Source organism: Lepisosteus oculatus, chromosome 18 (assembly GCF_040954835.1).
Source record: "Lepisosteus oculatus isolate fLepOcu1 chromosome 18, fLepOcu1.hap2, whole genome shotgun sequence".
Lineage (NCBI taxonomy): Eukaryota > Metazoa > Chordata > Actinopteri > Semionotiformes > Lepisosteidae > Lepisosteus > Lepisosteus oculatus.
Genome location: NC_090713.1, coordinates 1,054,659 through 1,061,208, shown reverse-complemented (window position 1 = coordinate 1,061,208; position 6,550 = coordinate 1,054,659). Strand labels below are relative to the sequence as shown.

General features: G+C 36.5%; 1 long non-coding RNA gene across 1 annotated transcript; it reads right to left on the bottom strand.

Moving 5' to 3' along the window:
• Positions 1-277: 277 nt before the first annotated feature.
• On the bottom strand, positions 278-1,044 carry LOC138224150 (uncharacterized). The gene is made up of 3 exons (XR_011182499.1): positions 987-1,044; positions 636-683; positions 278-339 (listed from the first exon to the last, which is right to left on the bottom strand). It is a non-coding gene; the product is annotated as an uncharacterized lncRNA (long non-coding RNA).
• Between the last annotated feature and the right edge of the window lie 5,506 nt (positions 1,045-6,550).

The following is a 6,550-nucleotide window of genomic DNA, read 5'->3' as shown; positions in this document are numbered from 1 at the left end:
AAGATTCTAGTAGAGGTGGCCTCTTTTACCCCGTTCCAAAAAATTGGAAAACTACCTTCAGAATACACTGACAATGACCATCTACTGTCTCCTCTAACTGTGTATTGTCATCATACATATCTTGTGTATTATTTATTGTAGTTGGTTTTGTCATTGTGTAAAGAAGCCACCTTTCAAGGCACTATATAAAATAATGTTTGTTATTATTATTTACATTTTTCATCGTAAAATCTGGCGAAGAGTCTTAAGAGAATATCAAAGAACACGTTGCTCTTACCTTTCCATTCCAAGAAATGCCCTCAGCTCGGATTGCAGAGATTGACCTCTCTGTCTCAAATTCTGAGAAACATAGACTCGATTGAAAAATGACCATTTCCTAAGATTCACATAACATCACCAGTCAACATTTGCCACTTGACATCAATAGAAACCATAGAGTACATGACATTTCCAATCAGTTTTCTTTCAAGGTACAATACCAATCGCCTTGCCAGAAGAGTTCTACTGCGGTAGATAAATATTACAAATGTCAGATGCACGCAGAGTTGTTTGGATTACTATGAAAAGATTGGCAAATATATTTATGTTCATTATATTTCTTGGAGTGACAGAGCTAAAGAGAAAAAAATTCTTACCTTTATCTCTGCAGAAAGGATCGCAAGGGATTCCCTTATACTGGGTTCCTATATAACAAATAATACATTATTCAAAAAACATGATATTTCTCTGTCCATTGGCAGCATGATTGTTTATCATTACAGTTTTAGTTAGCTTTAATTTTGTAAACCCCAAGTAAACATAGTTTGTGCCTTTCTCTGAACTTTTTGGCATTTCAATTCAGTTGTTTGTAAGCTTATTTTACAGTTGCTAGGTTGATGAAGTTCCTGAACTGTGCAGTATTTCTTTTGGGTTTGGTGCGAATCATATTCTAGCAGTTGGGGGAAAAAAGCACAGGTGCCATCCCACCATTAAACCCTGAAACTTACCTTAGCCGATTCTTCAACTAAACCAGACATGTTAACTAAGTGTTACAGTATGTTTCAAAGTGTGTATTTTAGCAAACACAACTGAAGTTCTGTTGTCTCCTTGGAGACGCCTGGAACTGGTGTGATGCTGGTTCTATGACATCATTCGTTCTAAATGTAAATGCAGGTATTGGCACAACATAGTAAATTGATGTAAAGTTATGGATCCATTTATGATTTTCACTCAGTTTGAAAGAGTTCCTGTCGTGAGGTTAAACTTTGTGTTACGGAGGGTTAACTGGGGTTCTGGCTACTAGTTAGGCTTGGTCATCCAGTCATCTGGTTCATGAAATAGGAAGCTAAGAGATCTGTGTTTTAGTTTTACTGTTTGTTTTTGTTCCATAGAATAAGAAATGTTTCATTAATATTAGTAATAGAGTAGCTGTTTCTCTAAACAGTGTGTGTCAGTTTGCACTGCAGGTGTGCCAGGTAGAGACCATTTAAGAACCCAAAAATATGCTGTCATTTACTGCCGTGGCTAATTTCTGTTAACCTTGTCTCTCACTCACTTTGATGAGCAAAATGTTCATACATAAAGCATACATTTCTGATTGGTCAGAAGAAGCTTCTTAACATATAAGGTATAAAGAAAGTCAGAAAGTTAGGCACTTAGGTCAGCCTTAGGCAGTTAACCAAGACCATAATCCGATAAGAAGCTATTCCCTTTCATGTTGCTAAATCACATGTAGGATACATGAGTTACACCTCCACTTAAGAGACCTTAAAGAGACCTTGGCCAGCCAGGAGTGTAGAAAACCGTAAAACAGTTCTTGAGGACCTAATTGTTAACTCTTAACAGGCAAAGGTTCCTTCAGTCCTATGAGAAATATTTTAGAATTGAACTAAAGTGTGTTTCCGATACAGGAGCATATGTCTGTCAGGGCCTGTTGGAGAGGCCCTGCATGAGAACCCCTGGCTGCAGTTCCACATCCCCCTGAAAGTAAATAGAGCCATAAGCACGGAGCTAAGGACACTGCTCCAGGAGATGCTGGCTGTCGATCCTGACCAGCGACCAGAAGCCATCCAGCAGAAGAAGCAAGTCAGGCAAGCCATGGCACGAGAGAAAACATCTTTGTAGTGACTGATAGCAAGATGTCCGTGACCAAGGGCAATTCGTCTGAGTAAAGTCTGATTTCATTTTTATGTCCCGAAAGGCCACTGCCTTTGTGCTGTAGATTTCTGATTTAGACGGGCATTTCTATGGACAACTTTGACTTTTCTGTGGGTCCAATGAAAATAAGTTTTTTAACTTATTCTTTGTTACAGTTTTCGAAAGTTTAAAGACATTCACTGAGTTGACGATAAAGGAAAAGTTTCATCTTTCACCTCTTGGAAGGTAGGCCGGTCAGAGGTACAATATATGTCTTCATGTCTTCATCCTCCATGTTTGTAACTACAGGTTTCACAGTGTTGAGCTAAGACACAAAAACACCTAAAATTGGCAGTTCCAAATGTATCAAACGTATAAACCTGGGCTGAAAAAGTGTGTACAGTATATACTCTGTGTAGGTCTGATAAAAGTATTCGAGTCAAAGTGTCATATGGATACAAATTCTCATGATTTTGTATTGTGTGTTTTTTCTCTGTTCTGCTTTATTGAAAGAAATCAGATGCTCTTCCTGAAACTTACCTTAGCTGATTCTTCAGCTAAACCAGACAGACTTCTGAAATTCTCAAATATTATCAAATCTTGTTGGTGCAGAGGTGGTGGAGCCCATTACCAACAGACTCACAGCTGAAATTGCTGTGAAAAGGTCTTCTACCAAATATTAACATGTGGGTGAAAATGTATACAATTGTAATATTTCCTTTTTTCCCATTGAAATTATAACATATGTGGTGTGAGAAAGAGGTCCTCATTTAATTGCATGAAACTCTGGCACTGGCGCAACAAACTGAACAAAGTTCAAGGGGGTATACGCTTTCTGTAGACACTTTATTTCCTCTTTTTCCATACTCTAAGAAATGATTTGGGAAACCTGTGGGACACTGGAGGTCATTATACATGAGCCTCTTTCTGCACCTTTTAAGCCATTGAAACCTAGTTGCCTTGTTACAAGGTCTAATATTACAGTAGGTGTGGTTTCCGTCTCCTAATTTCTGAGAATGATCAAATTGGGGAATAAGTTGTAGGGAATACCACTCTTGCACTTCTAAGAAAAGACTATCTCAAATGAAACTCGCTATAGAAAGACATCTTGTTGAAAAATTCTTTATTTTTTGTCATTTCTAAAGAAAAAACATTCATCAAGTCCTTCACAAATGTTTTGTTTGTGACTTTCTCTGTTGTTCCCTTTCACACTCAACTGAACTATGTGTTATGTCTTGTAAACGTAATCAAACATTTCACTTAGGTGTGTGGGTTAACACAAACCCATATTGTATGAAACATTCAGTTTTTCATTCACGTTTTTTCTAACAATTGCATCCATGCTAGGACTACAGTAAACAACACTTTTTACTAAAGTAAATGAAATTGTTCATTAAACAAGACACATTGTTTTAAATGTATGCAATACGACGACACTAAAAACAACACTGAAACTTTTCATTGAAATACTGGACGAGATTGTTCATATTCAATGGATTTCTCCTGGTGCTTTTTTTCATCAGTCTTTTCATATTCTTGTTCTCTACTCAGGTGTCTCCTGTTCCTTTGGTGATGTCTGCTGTACACACATGGTATCATACACTTGAGCAAAGTGTGATACCACCGTTTGTTCTTCTCCTAAAATAAAGATGAACATTGACAAAAGTCAGAAGCACTCTTTTCTTTGACAGACGAACAAAACAATGCAAAAATAACCATACTCTCTGTTCCTTACTCATTTCTACCTACCTGTTTGACCACTTTGTCTGCTTCAGTCAGGACAGGGTGCTGGGGCTGACTCTGAGCAATCTGAGAAGAGCTCTCTGTGATCTTCTCCCCTACAGTGGCTACATTGTACTCTGTTTGAAATCCAGGTATCGCCTCCGGTAAGTTCCTCGGTCCTTTTTGGGACTTGAAAGGGTAGAATCATTTTGTGACTACATTTCCTTGTCATGCACTGATATGTTCTGGTTTGTGTTCGATTACTGCAGGCGTTCAAGTACTTTTTTTTTGTTCTAGATTGGCAGTGTTTGAGATGGTAGGAACTTGTCATATTCTCAACTCTGAATGCTCTGTAAACATACTATTTTAGCAATTCTTAGAAATCTGAAAGCAGTGTTACCTGTATCATTTTTTGTCTTGGTAGTAGTATTGCAGCTCCAACATCAGCACTTAAATAATGGTTTGTGATGTTACTTGTCCTTGGAGTTAGTATACTCCTGAGAAGTCAAGAGAAATCTTACGTAAGCATTAATTATGTTTCACTTTTGAAAGCAAAGTACGTGTCAAGTACTTTGAAGGCATTTGTTGATACTTTTAAGCACTTTCGTTGATTATTATTATCCTTCAATTAGTTATTACAAGTCCAACATTCTCTACATGATCTCACTCCATATTCAGAATGTGGGAATACAATTGTTTTAAGGAAATGCCACTGAATAGATAGTAGCTGCACTCTACAAAGATGAATTTGCTAATTAATCAGTCAGGGACAGAGCTTATACTTCAGTAGTCTTAGATCATGTAATGATGATTATTGTACTTTATAACTAGCAAAATCCCCATATCCTGTTCATTGCCCCTTTTTCAGTCATGTGGATTGACTTATCCCTGAAGAGGTTAATTCTCACCTTGACATCTCATAGAACAACTGAATCTTTACCAAGGGTGAATGTGTCTTTCCTCTTAATGTCTAAAAGAAAAGGTTAAAATTCATTGAAGCAAAATGCAACAACCCAAAATGTTGGGGAGGTCGTTTCCACAGTTATTTCATATGACAGTGCTTGGAGTGAAACTACATGACCATGGTGAAGAAGAAAAAACACTTTACCTTGTTCCTCCTGACTGATGTCCTTATGCGTGTTTTGCACAGTTGAGCGTTTTGTGTCTTGTCGTCTGTGTAGGCAACAGCCCTCTTCCCTGGGATAGAACTAGATGATATTTAGACACGTTAATTTGACTTCTCCATTGCTCAAATTGATGTGGATAGGATTATAATGCTCTGTTTTGTGGGCTTCCCAAGAAAACAATAAATCCCTTACTACTTGTTCGAAATGCAGTAGCACAGATCCTAATAAATACAAGAAAGAGAATATCATTCCTGTTTTGAAAAAGCTTCACTGGTCACCTGTATTATCTAGGATAAATTTGAAAGTTATTTTACTTGTTTTTAAAGCTTTAAGCGACCTAGCACGTCTGTACCTTACTGAATGTCTGTCTTCCTATGTTCCTATACGTGACCTGAGATCTGCACATACTGGCCTACTGCAAATACCACATGTGAAATGCAGAAAGAGTGGAGAGGCTGCTTTTTGTTTTTATGCTTCTAAATTATGAAACTCACTTCCACTTTTTATGAGGCAGTCAAGCTCGGTACATTGTTTTAAAAAACATTTGAAAATGTTGCTTTTAGTTAAAGTGGTTCTTTGTTCTTTCTGTTTCTTTTTTTAGTTCTCTTTAATTGTTCTTATTTTGTTACGACTTTCCTAATTTTTATTTATTTAATTGACATGTATGTTGCTTTACTGTATTGCTGTATTTTCTTTTACAACTGAAAGTATATCTCTCAATTTTAATATTTTATTTTTACGCTTGGTTTTTAAAGCACCAAAGCACTATTTGTATGAAAGGTGCTCTATAAATAAAGTTTATTATTATTATTTTTAATATTATTATTATACTTTGTTACATTTTTGGTTAGGACAAAGATTCTAGTAGAGGTGGCCTCTTTTACCCCGTTCCAAAAAATTGGAAAACTACCTTCAGAATACACTGACAATGACCATCTACTGTCTCCTCTAACTGTGTATTGTCATCATACATATCTTGTGTATTATTTATTGTAGTTGGTTTTGTCATTGTGTAAAGAAGCCACCTTTCAAGGCACTATATAAAATAATGTTTGTTATTATTATTTACATTTTTCATCGTCAAATCTGGCAAAGAGTCTTAAGAGAATATCAAAGAACACGTTGCTCTTACCTTTCCATTCCAAGAAATGCCCTCAGCTCGGATTGCAGAGATTGACCTCTCTGTCTCAAATTCTGAGAAACATAGACTCGATTGAAAAATGACCATTTCCTAAGATTCACATAACATCACCAGTCAACATTTGCCACTTGACATCAATAGAAACCATAGAGTACATGACATTTCCAATCAGTTTTCTTTCAAGGTACAATACCAATCGCCTTGCCAGAAGAGTTATACTGCGGTAGATAAATATTACAAATGTCAGATGCACGCAGAGTTGTTTGGATTACTATGAAAAGATTGGCAAATATATTTATGTTCATTATATTTCTTGGAGTGACAGAGCTAAAGAGAAAAAAATTCTTACCTTTATCTCTGCAGACAGGATCGCAAGGGATTCCCTTATACTGGGTTCCTATATAACAAATAATACATTATTCAAAAAACATGATATTTCTCTGTC